At 37.2% G+C, this 16,061-nt stretch overlaps 1 pseudogene; it reads left to right on the top strand.

Annotated features, from left to right (window-relative positions):
• The first annotated feature begins 575 nt into the window (after nucleotides 1-575).
• On the top strand, nucleotides 576-14,214 carry LOC113327877 (annotated as a pseudogene).
• Nucleotides 14,215-16,061: the final 1,847 nt, after the last annotated feature.

Here is a 16,061-nt window from a genome sequence, read left to right as displayed (position 1 = left end):
CAAATGACCTTTGCGAAAATTGACAAGGTCCCTTGTGCTAAAAACAAAAAATCTCGAATACAAAACCCAAGCCCTAACGCAGAGTCGTTCGAAAACTAACCCTAGTGCAAAACCCTAGCCCCAAATCAGCTCAATCACTTCCACCGCCACGACACCCATTGGAACCACTGCTGAGCAGCAGCACTCCTCCAACATACAATAATCATGGAATTGTGGTTGTTGTTATGGTGGGGGAAACTCATCATTGTTGTAGAAAGTTTGATTTTCATAACCAGGATTTGGTGGATACCTTGATGAAGTTCAGGGAATCAGGATTTGGAGACAACAGTGAAAACCCTAGACGATAGGATTTGGTGGATAAGATAACTATTTTGCATTAGGTGAAACCCTTTCAGTTATGTTTACCGAAATCAGAAACTTATTCCCGCCATCACTCTCTTCTACTCTTCAAGTGTATAATATAAATCTACTGAATATCTTACAACAAGGGTTCCATATTTCCGTACCTCCATTAGGCCATATTTCCATTTTGTCATTCATTTTTGATTTTATAGGGTTTCTTTTCAATTATCAAAATGGGAACTGCAGCTCAATTGAATCCGTCGCCTCCGGTGGTGCTGACGCTTCAGGTATAATAATATGTATATTTGGTTTTTGAAGTTAGAGTTAGAGTTAGGGTTTGTTGTCATCTTTGATTTTCCCTAATTCGTGTGAATTTTCTTATAAGATTCTTATAAGAATATATGAATTTTCAGGTAGGGTTGCAAAAGTAAGATATCATTAGGGTTTTTGCTGTAAGCATAAGCCATCCAATTTCAACCGAATTTGCTCGTATACCAGAAGTAATTTTTGTTCCGATAGATTCTGAAACTTCGTTTATTAGGGCATTCTTACAAGTATGTATTAGGGTTTATTCAATTTATTTCGTGATATCATCTTCTTGTTTGTTTTAGCATTGCTGTCTAACTGTTTCTATACACCTAGGCATCACAAGGTCTATTTATTCATCTTATATCGAATAGTTATTCTCTTGCTAGAAGATCTCTATTCTTTGTGATAGGATTGGTGATTATGTTTTGAGTTTAGAGATCTTGAGTTTACGTTTATATTGGTTTATCTTCTTGGTAGTTCTTAAATCTTAGTAGTATTTTTGAAACAATTGGGTGGGATAATAATGGCGGTTTAAAGCAAAATCTGATTATTGAGCTGTCGTTATTATCATAAAGCGATTCATTTATTGTACATTAAATCCGATTCATACCTCTAGTTATTGTTTCCATGTCGTGGGGGTGATCTTTCTGGAAAGAAATTAAATGTGGTTGTATTACAATTGGAAACCTCAATTCCTTGTAATGTTATATCTTCTACATTATTAGTTCTATCTTGGGGTTCCTTTTTCGGTTTTTGTAGAAGAATCTAGCAGCTTTATATGTAAAGTAGACTTATTGTTTGTTGGTGGATTTTTTTTCTTTTTAGCTTTTATTGTGCATTGATCACATTTGGAATTTTGAAATCCTGCAATTATGACGTTGTCTTTTATAGACATATGTTATGACCTGAAATTAATATCTTTTAAGGTGCATTATATGTGTCCCAAATCTAACTTACACACATCATGTTCGTTGCTAATAAATAGGGAGGGATGCTTCCTACTTGTTCTACAGCCTTGTGCAGGTAAACCAAAGATATCTGTCATCTCTTTTGTTTGTAAAATTCATCTTTGAATAGTTTTTCTTCTTTAGTTATTGAGGAGATTGTAGACGCTTAATTCTTGTAATGATCCATCCTCGCAAGGTTAAGATTTTTAGCAGGATATACGGTACGACGGCAATACCTAACACTTATTTAATCCACTTTTATATTTTTTACTGCTTGTAATCCATTATCTTTTTGAGTTATCAAAAGAAAGATTGATTTGCTTTTTCTGATACTGCCCACTCCTAAGTTATGTGTTCCACTACTTGTGAATATCTTTGATATAATCTGTTCACAAATATTTATCGTGGAACTTGACAGCATGTTATGAGGTTTATCCTGCAGATTTGCTTGGTGGTTGCTCATTTTTGCTAACTGATTTCTTAAGTACTATTTGTTTGATGCCATTCTTGGTTGTGCACAACGTAGTGTTGATATTTACAAAAGGGTAAAACTGTCTGATAAGTTTTTTCTGTTCATGAATTAATTCCTGATTTTAATTTTGTACCTTAACTGTTCTTCGAAGAGATCTTTATCCTCGAGAAGTTTTTATTGGAGATAGCAGATGATTACCTCTAATAAACGTATCGTTGATTTTACTGTGAAATGTCTGCCAAACGACTTGAACCACGTGGATGTTCAAATGTCTATACACCAAATAGACCTGCCACTTCTTTGTTTGTGTTGCCTTTTGATTAGTTTTAATCCTTTCAATAGGTTTCTTTCAGACAAAGTTTAAGGTTGTCGAAACTTTATGTATATGATGCTGAGTAGTTTCACTCATGTAGGGGTATTTAGCAGTTGATGTGGTATAATTTAATGGCTATATAAGATTTTCGGGAATATCTACCTTTCAAAAGCTATAATTTACTGCTGCAAGATGAAACTTTTGCCATACAACTGTAGCAACAATATGAAAAGAGTGTGGTAAAAAAATATAATCTCTTGCTGCAACAATAAAGATTGGGTGTAGCAACAAACTTCTTGCTACATAGGTTATCGCGACACTAGTAGAAGTTTATGCCATAACCATTGGATGTTGCAATATATTAAGTTTCTTGTAGTGTTTGTAGTTTGCTATTGCATTTTATGGCATTTATTCAGTACTACACAGTTTGATTTGTGTTTCCCTGTTAGGTAGCTCATTCTTAACTTACTTTTTGTCTTAATGATCCCTGTTACATTGTACGTTTGTTTGATTGGTTTTCTAGTATAGATTTAGCACACGTTTTTTTTTTCATATGTTGTCTAAAAAACATTTTTATGGTGCATCAAAGTGTTCCCTCTTTTATCATGTTACTTTAATTATTAATTCTTCATTAGAGTTTCTCATGTTGTCAATCTTTTTTGAGAATTCTCAAAACGTGATCAAAGAATATAGTCTTGGTTGAGTTATTGGATCAAAATCTTACCCTGCACTTCATGTTGAGTGCATCCTTAAATGGTCTGCATTGTTGCTTCTCATAGGGGTATATACTGCTGAGGCCCTTAAAATAGCTGTCACTTCTTTTATAAATTCCTCTATAATTCTTTCCATCAGTTATTCCATTTTTATTAGGATCCTTTCCTATTCTATAGCAAGGGATATATTTACAAAAGGTTTACGTTCTTGTTAGTTAATCTCACAATACTGCGTTTGATATATATATATATATATATATATATATATATATGTGGAATATTCTTCTGATATGTGCCTTTCAAAATTTTGTCTATTTCTAACTAGATTATTAATTGGCTTTTCTAAGTTGCTTTAGCAATTATGGATGATTTTTGTTATTTTAATTGTTTTCTTTCATTTTAATTAGGTACGAATAGAAGACATGAGGAGAAAGACTAGAAGTGGCAGCCAGAAATCGACAAGTTCTGACTTTGAGAAAATAGATGCTGATGAGGTTGTAGCTGCAGAGGTGGCAAAAGTAAAGAAGCGAAATGCTTCCAAGAAGGCTGAAGATCCTCAGCCTACTCAGAAAAGGCCAAAACGTGCAGCTGCACCTTCAAACATTTAAGAGACTTCATCTCGCCTATCTGATAAATCTTCTGTCGTGGAAGCAAAAGAAGAACATATTGCGGTTCTTATGAAGAAGGCAGAGATTAGTGAGTTAATAAGCGGTTTCAGCGTCAAAAGCAACGGAACACAAATAACACACTTACAATTTGCAGACGATACAATTTTATTTCTTGATGCAAATCCAGCACAATTTACGGTATTAAAACAAATCCTACTTGAGCTACAACAAATTACTGGTTTGAATATCAATTTGGATAAGTCTTCAGTCATTGGGGTAGGAAATGGCGTTAACAACTGTGGAGAATGTGCTAGAGTGCTGGGGTGTGAAGTTGGAAGCTTGCCAATTACATATCTTGGACTGCCAATAGGAAATTCTTCAATAATGATAAGTATTTGGGATCCAGTTATTGACAGGATAAAGAAACGACTAGCGCCATGGAAACGATGGTATTTGTCAAAAGGAGGGAGGTTGAGCCTTATAAAGGATGTCTTAAGCTCGATGTCTATATACTATCTATCCTTATTTACAATTCCAACTTCAGTAGCAAACACATTGGAGAAAATCATGCGTGGATTTCTGTGGGGGGACTCGGAAAATGGAAAGAAGCTACATTGGGTCTCATGGCTGAAGATGCGCAAGTCAAAAAAAAAAGGTGGTCTAGGCATAAAGTCTGTAAGAACAATGAACCAAGCACTTTTAACTAAGTGGCTATGGAGATACGGAAAAGAAAAAGCTAGTCTTTGGCGTACTATCATTCATGAAAAATTTGGAGGAGATGAAGGGGCATGGAATGCTCCACAGACAAATCAGAATCAAGGTTGTGGTTTATGGAAAAATATCCTCAAGCAATCAAAAATCTTAAAAAAAGGGACAAAACAAGTAGTTTCGGCTGGAAAAAATGTACATTTTTGGGAGGATTGTTGGAAAACAGCGCAACCTTTGAAAGATCTTTTTCCTAAAATTTGGAGAAAATCGAGTAAGAAAGGAAAAGTGATAAGAAAAATGGTGATCAACAATGGGTCTCAACCTCCAGCATGGGATTTGGGTTTTAAATCTAGTTTTAGAGAAGAAGAAATGAGTAGTGTTGCTGCCTTCATTGAAACAATTGGGGATCCTGCGAATTTTGGGGATGAAGAGGACACGAGGTCATGGATTGGAGGGACTAATGGGGACTTCTCAGTTTCTTCATGCTATGAAATGATTGACGTACAACTACAACAACAAGGACAAGCTCAAGAGAGACAAAGAAAAATTCCGTCAAAGTATGTATGGAATTCAGCCATCCCACCAAAAGTGTCATTCCTAGTTTGGGCTGCAGCAATGAATGGTTTACCAACTGTTGATCGTCTTCTTCGAAGAGGTATGGCAATTACAAACATCAATTGTTGTCTGTGTCACCAAGAACCCGAAACAATTTCACACATATTTATCCATTGTGTATTTGCAAAGAAATTGTGGGAGCATTTCCTAAACCTATTGGAGTCAAGATGGCGACCGCCGGATTCATGTATGGAGCTTCTTATCTCATGGCAGTTGAAACTCAACATTGAACCTATTGAATTCCTAAAATTTTGCCTGCCTTTTTCTTTATGGCAACAAATTTGGAAAGAAAGGAACGAAAGAATCTTCCATAACAAAGAAAAATCAGTGGAGCGGATTATCCTTCAGGTGAAAGCTTCTCTATTCAGTTGGGCAAGTGTTCATATTTCCTTTAAGCATTTCAAGTTTGCAGATTTCATCCATGATTGGCGGGCTTTTAAACGATAATGGATGGTATCTTGTAATAGGGAAAAACTTTTATGTGTCTTTTTAGTTTCTAGCATGCTGTTGTTGTAAGTTTTTAGTGCTTTCTCAGCACTTTCTTCAATGAATTTTATCTTTTCCAAAAAAAAAAACATATTGCTAATAATGAAATTAGCGCAATACGTCTTACTTCTGGCCCAGATGATCCTCGACCTAACAGACGACTCACAAATTTCACATTACATAAGGGGGATGGGAAACCACACCATCTCGAGATATCAGAAGTAGATGATATGTTCATTTATGGTCTGATCTTAACGTGGGACGATGATAGACGCATTTATGTGTCTAATTTGTCCCAATTGTTTATATTGTTAGTGCTCGATTTTGTACTTATTTGGTTATTTTATGTCTTTGTAGGTGTTTTTGGAGAAATAAGCTTTTGCGGCGAAATTGGCTCAAAATGTGGCATTTGAACCTCCGTAGATAACGTACCAGAAGCACCCCAGAAATACCCCGGAGGAACCCTGAAAAAGTGTTGAAAATATCCCAGAAAAATTACTATTTGCACCCAAGGGGAAAGTGTTATTCGGACTCTCACTATGGATAAGGGGTAACCCAATTCGGACATGTGCTAAAGGGACACCAGAACTGGATAAGGGGGAGGTCACCTTCACCGTTTGAAAACAAATTTTGGCGGGAAAATTTCCTTTCACCAGACAGATTTAGGGTTGGATTTTCGGACGAGTTTTAATGAGATTCAATCACTGATTCTCATGTGCTGGACGTGATATGGATATACAATTCTAGTATGGATGATTTCATGGGCTTAATTGGGCTAGAATATCCGGGAGAAGCAATCAAAGTTAAAACAGAGAGACGTGTCCTGTTGTGCACTTTCAAAGATTTTGTGGAGATTTTGGGAGAGTTTTACGCTGGATAATCATGTATTTGGTCCTGTTCAAGTCATATGAAGAGTTTGGTGGCTATTTTATAGCTAACAGACGCGTACAAACACTGACAGAGGTGATTATTGTTTCAACGGCAGAGAAGAAAAAAAAAAGAGATTCTATCGGGATTTCTTTGAGCTGTGAAGTATATAAGAGGTGTAGAGAAGTTAGAAAAGGTTTTGTCGAGAGTTTGGGGAGGTTTGGAGGCGAGCAGAGAGGCGCAGGAGGAGTTGCAGAGAAGTTACCTGCTGCTGCTGCTGCCATTAACACGCCTGAAGAACACGAAGAACGGACTCTCAGCAGCAGTCGTTTATCGACAGCAACATCGACTGTCGACTGTGGGTCGTAGTTCTTCAACGACAACAGCCACTCAACTCTGTCGTTTATTCTGGACGTCTTCTGTGGGTCGCATAGTTCTGTTTTACATCAATTTCTTGTATTTCTCTTCATTGTAAAACACTTTTGAGCATCAATGAATTATTTTGAGAGCATTTTTACTATGATGAGTTAAACCCCAACACTGGGGCGACGGAGGAGGCCGAGCTTCATAAATGGGTAATTTTATTAATTCTTTTTAAGACTTTTGCATTAAAAATTAATTGAAATATGATTTGATTAAATTGGGTGTTATTTGATTAGATGGGTCATGCTTAGCTTAGGTGATTTGATGTTCCATGCTTAACATTTACAACCAATGTTTTGAGAATCGACTTTGGCAAAATAAGAGTCCATATATGTTTTGAGCTATTATTGTTGAGAATAAATCATTAAGCCTTATATTATGAAGATTGGCCGAATCATTAGTCCCAGTACCTCTCTACCAATTTGTCAATATTTGTATATATATTTTTAAATCTAAAAATCCATTACCTTCACAAGTTCGAGTTTGAACGATACCCCTTATCATCATTACTACAACCACCAAAAAATCTTTTATCAGACGACAGTCCAGAATACGGAAAACAAAAAGTAAAAGCTGCGCGATGTGAAGATTTTGGACGGATAGAGTCCTGGCGAATCTCGGGTTATGAAGATGGGTCTCCTGTTGTTTGGGTCTCAACTAAGCTAGCAGACTATCTTTGTGTCAAACCTGCGAGCAACTACAAAAACTTATATGAACTTTTCTTCTGGAAGGCGCAGGCTTGTATTGAGGTTTACAAAAAGTTGACAGGGAACCATGACTTGAGTCCTGATGAACTGCTTGCTGGCGTAACTCGTTCAATGAGTGGAATCAAAGGCTTTCCTAGTGGAATGTCTGTTAAGGAATTCGTTTTCTCACATGGTGACTTGATCTACAAACAACTGATTGGGTTGGATGACACTTCCACCAAAACTGATCATATCTTTAACGAGTTACCTGTACTTGTTGCTCTTCAGGATGAGTCAAAGATGCGCAATGTTAAACTATTGTCAGTTGGAAGTTTGAAGATTGGAGAGAAATTGGATAGCATGTGTGTGGAAGTGGATGATGATAGATATGCACGGTTGCTGCAGGAGGAAGAGGACTGGAAGAAAATTGAAAAATCAAGGAAAAAACAGCGAACGCAATCAGCAGATACGTTTTACATTAAGATCAGTGAAGATGAAATCGCCAATGATTATCCTCTGACAGCATACTACAAACCATCTCCTGAAGAGATTGATGAGTATCTAGTCCATGACATGCATGACAATGTTGAACTCCCAACAAACATGCTTCATGACTGGTCGCTCTAAAATGTAGATCTCAGATTTATTTCTTTGGAGCTTCTTCCGATGAAATTCACTGAAGCTGATTGTGTTACAATGTTTGGCTCCGGGGCCATGACTGCTGATAATAGGGGCGGATTTTTTGGCGAAACTGGTATTTTGGGAGAACAAGCCGCAGATGGGGTTCCGATTTGTCTCAGTGCAGTTAAGGAATGGTGTATTGAATTTGGATCAGGAATGATGTCGCAGTGATACGTACTGATATGTCTTGGTAATTCAGCTTATACTTATCTGTCAAGTAAAAATAGTAATATAGAATTTACTACCTCCTGCTATTTATTATAAAAAGAATTTCTAGTTATTTATGTATTGGGTTCTCATTTCTTCAGGTATAGACTTGGGAAACCATCAAAACAGTACACTCCATGGTATGAGACAGTTACCAAAGTATCATGGCTTGCGATACGCATCATTAATTTATTATTGGGGCAAAGATGGGTAGCTCGGCTTTCTTTTGCGGATGTGATCAAGAAAGTTTCTGAGTTTGGGAAGGACAATCCGTCTTATATATCATCTAATTTGGCGGTAGTTGAGAGGTTCCTGGTTGTCCATGGACAGATCATACTGCAACTATTCTCTGTATACCCTCATGAATCCATCAAGAAGTGTGCTTTTGTCACTGTCCTTTCTGACAAAATGAAGCAAAGATGCCACACAAGGTTGGAAATAAAGATGCCTAAGAAAGTTGAGCGACTCTTAACCCTCGGGCAACGATGACACATATTTTATCTAAAAAGCAAGCAATGCAGGCAACTGCAACAAGGTTGATCAGTAAAATTTGGGGCGAGTACTATTTAAAATTCACCTGAAGTTCCGGTTGAAGGAGATATGTGATGTTAAAGAAGAGACAGAGGTAGAGGAGGATGCGGAAGAAGATATTGAAGAGGACATCGAAGAAAAGGTGGTATTGCTTGATGAAAAGGTTCCAAAGTCTCATTCACCAAAACCAGTTAAAGCTAAGTCAAATAACAACGAAATCAGATGGGATGGGGATTCTATAGGCAAAACTTCTCCCGGTGAGTTTCTTTACAAACAGGCTATCGTGCGTGGTGATGTGGTTGTTGTTGGAGGTACTGTGGAAATCGAACTTGATGATTCAGATGAAATGTTGATTATTTGCTTTGTGGAATACATGTATGAAACTTCAAATGGAAAAAAATGGTGCATGGTTGGGTTATGAAGAGAGGATCTGAGACTGTTCTTGGTAATACTGCTAATGAGAGGGAGGTTTTTATTACATATAACTATCACGAATTCGAATTGGGTGATATTAAACAAATATTTGTTGTGTATTTGAGAAAGATTTCTTGGGGACATCAGTGTAGGAAGGATAATGCTAGTGCTGACATATCTGACACCGCACGAGCAGAAGAGATGAAGAAAAAAGGACTATCAATGGAGTACTACTGTAAGAGTTTGTATTGGCCTGAAAGAGGAGCTTTCCTTAGTTTTCCTTTGGAAAACTTGCGTCTTGGAAATGGGGTTTGTAATTCCTGCAAATTAATGGAAACTCAGAAGGAGAAAGATATTCTCAAAGCAGCTTCATCTAATACTGGCTTCACGTACAAGGGAGTTGAGTATATGGTTAATGACTATATCTATGTCATCCCTGAAACACTTTCCTGCAGATGAAGAAGAGCTTGCTACTTTTAAATCGGGCCGAAATATTGGTCTGAAAGCTTTTGCTGTGTGTCAGTTGGTCGATATTGACTTCCCTAAGAACTCCAAGAAAATTACCGCACAGTCTTTTGAGGTTCAAGTCCGGAGGTTTTTCAGACCGGAAGATGCCTCTTTGGAGAAAGCTTATGCATCAGACGTTAGAGAAGTAAGTTAAAAGCGTCTCTCTTTACTACAGTGAAGAAACGCATTATGTGCCTGTATCAATGCTAGAAGGGAAGTGTGAAATCAGAAAGAAGTGTGATCTTCCATCTTTTGGAGGTCCTGGAATGTTTGAGCATGTCTTCTTTTGTGAACACCAGTACGACCCCGCTAAAAGAACTATAAAACAGTTAACACCCAATATCAAGATTAGGTTTTCTCCTGGCAAAGTCGTTTATGATTCTGCAGCACTGAAGAAGAAAGGAAAAGCTAAAGCCATCGAAGATGAATTAGATGTTACTGACAAACAAGATATTTCTCGCTTAGCTACGTTAGATATTTTTGCTGGTTGTGGTGGGTTGTCAGAAGGATTACAACAAGCTGGTAAGTTCACTATTAATTTCCTATTCGATCTTTCATAGATAATTAGATTTATTATCATTTGCTTTTACATTCACAGGGGTTGCAAGTACTAAGTGGGCTATTGAGTACGCACAACCTGCTGGAGAAGCATTTAAACTTAATCATCCATTTGACATATCTAGTTTGCATCTTTTTCACTTGCTAACGGATACTTGCTGCAGGGCTATAATGGAAAAATGTGGGGACCTAGATGATTGTATCTGCACTCCCGAGGCTGCTGAGTTAGCTGCAAAACTCACCGAGGAGAAAATCAACAATTTACCATTACCTGGTCAGGTGGATTTTATCAATGGTGGTCCTCCGTGCCAGGTCTGTGAAAACTCTAAACATGGCAACAATATGATTTGCGTTGGAAAGAACTACTATCACTTTTCCAATTTGGCATTTTTTAGGCTAAAATGAAAAAGTGATGCTCTTTTCCAGAAACTATCACTTTTCCAATTTGGCATTTTTTAGGCTAAAATGAAAAAGTGATGCTCTTTTCCAGAAACAAAAGGAGTAATATATTATTCAAACTCTTCACACTTTTACTGAACAAAATTTTCTTGTAGGGGTTTTCTGGAATGAATAGATTTAATCAAAGTACATGGAGTAAGGTCCAGTGTGAGATGATCTTAGCATTTCTATCCTTCGCCGAGTACTTTCGGCCTAAGTTCTTCCTTCTTGAGAACGTGAGGAACTTCGTGTCATTCAACAAAAGAAAGACATTCCGCCTGACTTTGGCTTCACTCCTTGAAATGGGTTATCAGGTACCTATTGTTTGTCGCTTATACCCTGGGCACTTTCACCTAATTATTTGCTTGTATAGATTTAAGCGATTGCAGTGCTAGAATCAAAACTAAAATCCCCTGTTATAGGTGAGGTTTGGTGTTTTAGAAGCTGGCGCTTTTTGGTATTTCTCAGTCTAGAAAGCGGGCGTTTATCTGGGCAGCTTCTCCAGAAGAGAATCTACCTGAATGGCCTGAGCCAATGCATGTGTTCAATAGTCCACCGTTGAAAATCGCATTGCCGGGAGGTGTGCAGTATGTAGCTGCACGGAGTACATCTACTGGAGCCCCTTTCCGTGCAATAACTGTGAGAGATACAATTGGAGATCTCCCACATGTTCAAAACGGCGCATCTAAAACTGAGATGGAGGTATCTTTGGGCTTTTCTTGTAAATCATGTTCCTGGAATCTATTTATGGATTAACAATCCGCTTTCTTTCCTGTTCTCTAAAATCTTTGTCTCTGCTTTTTACAGTATGAAAATGAACCCGTGCCCTGGTTCCAAAAACAAATTCGAGCAGACATGGTGGTCTTGTCTGATCATATATCGAAGGAGATGAACGAGCTGAATCTTATCCGGTGTCAAAAAATTCCTAAGCGCCCAGGTGCTGATTGGCTATGTCTTCCTAACGAACAGGTATTTGCTTTTAACTTGTCACTACAACATTTGCTTCTAACAAACCCCACGTCAAATCTAGGCCTTAGCATGTGATTGATGCACTTTAAAATCTTATTCTACAAAGATTAGTCCAAGATCCTTAGATCTTCATAAACTTGTAGTGTCTTTGGTAGTTTCACTTCTTCAAATCTCTCTTCTTCCATCTTCAGTGAGTCCATCCTCTTGGAGTTATATTTATCCCCGGTAACCAATGAACAACTAAATTGAAAAACACCCGATCCTCCATATAATGATTCAACTCATCGTTGTCAGATTGAAATACGTTCCCTGAATTGGACTTTATAGAATAAACGTGGGCTGAGTGCTCATGTGTAAGAACACGTAGGAAGTTGTTATCATCCTTCCTATGATCATAACAAAAGTATAAGAGTCGTTGTTATAGTCATTATTAATATCCGAATATGGCTTTTGTAATTTCTTGTTTTTTCCTCGGTGGCTGGGTTCCACATAAAATATTATTTTCCTTGAGAATTCCAGAACCAAACTAAGCCATTGCATAAGCCTAATAATTTAATTTTACGTTTTGAAGATTTGCAGAGGAATCCATTTCAACAACAACATTTGATAATCATAACTTACGGAATTAAAACTATTCCCATCATCACTTTCAATCATTATATGGTAGTTGTAGTCTTTTGTAGTAAAGTTAAAATGTTTTTTGTAAAATCAGTATTTGAAATGAGTTTAAACCAAGACTTAATACGCATTTACAATCAAGCCTTGATTTTACTGGCACCTCGTGCGAATTTCGAGGTAAATCTTGTCCGGAAGGATTTGCGTATTATTTCGATCACCACTTTATATTTTTTCAACCTAAAAACCGAAGTTGAAGAAGAAGGAAATGGAGATCGAAATAATATGTTAAGCCTCCCGGACGAATTTATCTATAATTCCCACGAGTGTGCCACTCAAATCAACGTTTGTTTTAAAGTGAGTATGTAACTCTTGGTTTCAACTCATTTGGAATCCTGATTATGTAAAAAGCAATTTAACTTTATCACAAAAATTACAACCATCATCTAATGATTGAAACTCGTGATGAGAATAATTTTAATTCCGTAAGTTATGATTCGTTGTCATCATCCTCGAATGCTACTGTTGTTGGATTTCCCCTGAAAATCTACAAAATGTAATGATCATACTATTAGGCTCATGCAATAGCTTGGTGCTTCTGGATTTCTCAGTAAAAATTATATTTTATGTGGAACCCAGTCATAAAAGAGGAACACAAGAAACTACAAAAATCATACTCTGATATTAATAGTGACTATTACCACGACTACTTTGCCTAAAATGCTTTTTTTTTTATGATCACATGACGTGATGATTACAACTTCGTAAGTGCTCTTACACACAAGATGTCAGTCCACGTTTATTCAATGAAGTTCAACTCAGGCAACAATTTTCAACCTGACAACGATGAGTAAGATCATTATATGGAGGCTCGGGAGGCTGGGGTGTTTTTCAGTGGAGTTGTTCATCGGTTATCGAAGATAAATATAGTGGTCTCCAAGAGGACATACTCACTGAAGATGGGAGAAGATAGATTTGAAGAAGTGAAACTACCAGCGACACTATTAGAAGATCAATATGGGAGTGTTGGAAGGGTGCCTATGTCTACTTGCTAAATTTAAATAAAGAAACTTTTGAAGGATGGATAATGATTTATGGAGCGCAAGAATCTTGGAAAAATCTTTATATAATATAAGATTTTCTCGGGTTATGTATGTTTCCGGTTTCGATTTGCATCTTATTGCATAAAATCTTATTCTAACTAACCTTGCGGGTGATTGTTTTATTATCTGTGTTGTGGAATGCAGGTGAAACTGTCTACAGGAGAATTGGTAGACCTGATACCGTGGTGCCTCCCGAAGACAGCCGAAAGGCACAATCAATGGAAGGGGTTATTTGGAAGATTAGATTGGAGAGGCAACTTTCCGACCTCTGTCACTGACCCTCAACCTATGGGTACAGTTGGAATGTGTTTTCACCCTGATCAGGACAGGATTGTTACGGTTCGGGAATGTGCTAGATCCCAAGTAAGTCATGTTTTTTTCTTTTTTTTTGCCAGCTTTGCCAACATTATTATTATCATCTCTAAACCTTGTAACACTTCTTCTTATTAAGTTGTGAAGTAGAATAATTTGGATTACATTCATTAACTGTCAAATACAACAAATAATATGACCAAATACTAAGGGCTCGGGTATCTTTTTTCTATGCAGGGCTTTCGGGACAGTTTCAAGTTTTCTGGAAACACGATTAATAAGCATAGGCAAATTGGAAATGCAGTGCCACCTCCATTAGCATTTCCTTTGGGTAGAAAACTCAAAGAAGTTATGGATGGAAACGGCTTATCTAAAGGAGCAGAATGCTGAAATTTCTCTGAAAAAATAGGGGATACAAAAGATGGCCAGTGCTAGCTTTGCCCGACTAGTTTTTCGACATAAATTATATCAACAATCATGTCAAACAAATGGACTAATGAGAAGGAGGAGTTGTCCAAAATATTCTTCATATGTTACACACAATTCAAATTATATAAATCTAACACAAGATTGTTTATTATTTTCTCCAAAATAATAGAGTTCTCTGAGATTATTAATTGTTTATTATTAATCTTATTTAGTTAATTAATTTTGTTGGTCCCAAAAGCATTAATTCATGGAGTTTCATTTGGTAATTTTGTATATAGACCGATTAGGTCTTCCTTGTAGATTCCTAGGGATAGGATTAATACTATAAATCTTTTTATAAGAGATATTTTGTAAGAGGGTCATATGTTTATTGTCTAATTAGGATCGGGATAATATAACATGCAGTTGATGTATTAGGATCATAGACTAACCCATTTCCATTTGTTCGATTTGTTGTTAGGCGCCCACTTCCTCAACAACTCCCAACCTTCTAAACTTCTCCACCAAAACTACATTTCCTTCTGTCGGTTTCACCTACATCGGGACGGAGCGTAGAGACACTGGGTTTGACTTGTGGTACACTTGGTCCGGATCCTTTCTAGGACGGACACTTTTCCTTGGTGCAGGCACATCTTCATACCCAGCTTGGGCATGGTCGTGGCTAGAAAGATCTCTTTGATAACACGACCATTCCTTCAACTCTTTTCTTTGTTGCAAGCTTATTTTTGGTGTTCGGCCTACCCATCCCCTTTATTTTCATTGGATCTTCAAAGACCCTTAAACAAAGTGAAGGAATTCTTCCAAGTGGTGCATTAACCCATTTGACATAAAGTAACACTCGATTACTCATGCATACATATACGTCTCCCTAATTAATATAGCATCAACTTGTGGGGTGTTTGGAATGAAAGATAATTACTTCCAAAGTGCATAAATATCATTAGTGTCAATCACTTTATTTGATCCTTCCTTATGCTAAAAGCAAGCCACTGTGTAAAGGAAAAAGGGAAACAGAAAACAAAATTTAAGGAAATCCAGAAACCCCTATTACTAAAGAGGATTAAACAACTAGAGTTTCCAGTTAATAGTTACATCATGAAGATACAAACTATTTAAGTTGGACCTGAACGGGTGATCAACCAGTGAGGTACCCTATCCATCTAGAGATTTTCATGATTTGACACATCACGACCGGTCAACTAAGCTCAACCAACTGCTTAAATTTGAAAGACCACAGATGCATGCTCGATTATATACGGAGATCTTGCCCCACCAGGAATTGCTTGATTATATGCGGAGATCTTGACCCATTAGGACCTACAAACATTTGAAATTCCGCGCCCCCCTCCTGGCTCCCTCAAAGTCGTCAAACATTCCAAAATAGGAATACATGACTAAAAAGGTAAAATATGACCAGGAAAATATCGTCTATGTCCCTGAAATGATGTTGTATATGATTGTAAGATAAATGCCGTATGAACAATTTTTTGTGTGCACTGTGAGTTCAAAATATTGACTCGTAGTAGTGCATTTATGTCTTTGACTGGTCAACTGGCCAAGGACGGAAGACTTGAATCCTTGATCAGTCAACTAAACTCTAAAAGGAATTATCGACCGAAAAGGTTGTGGAAGGCTTAGTGTGGAGGGTAAAATGGGCAAAAAAGAAAATCATCTCCAGAAAGCGAAAATGCAACTTTTGGAAAATTGGATAAAGTATGGTAAAACACCGGGCCTTTCTTAAAGTCCATTCCGATGTAAACAACTCCTCTATGGGTGGCATTATGATTTATGACTAAATAATAAAATTC

Source organism: Papaver somniferum, unplaced genomic scaffold, assembly GCF_003573695.1.
Source record: "Papaver somniferum cultivar HN1 unplaced genomic scaffold, ASM357369v1 unplaced-scaffold_107, whole genome shotgun sequence".
Lineage (NCBI taxonomy): Eukaryota > Viridiplantae > Streptophyta > Magnoliopsida > Ranunculales > Papaveraceae > Papaver > Papaver somniferum.
This window is presented reverse-complemented; position numbering and strand designations above follow the sequence as displayed.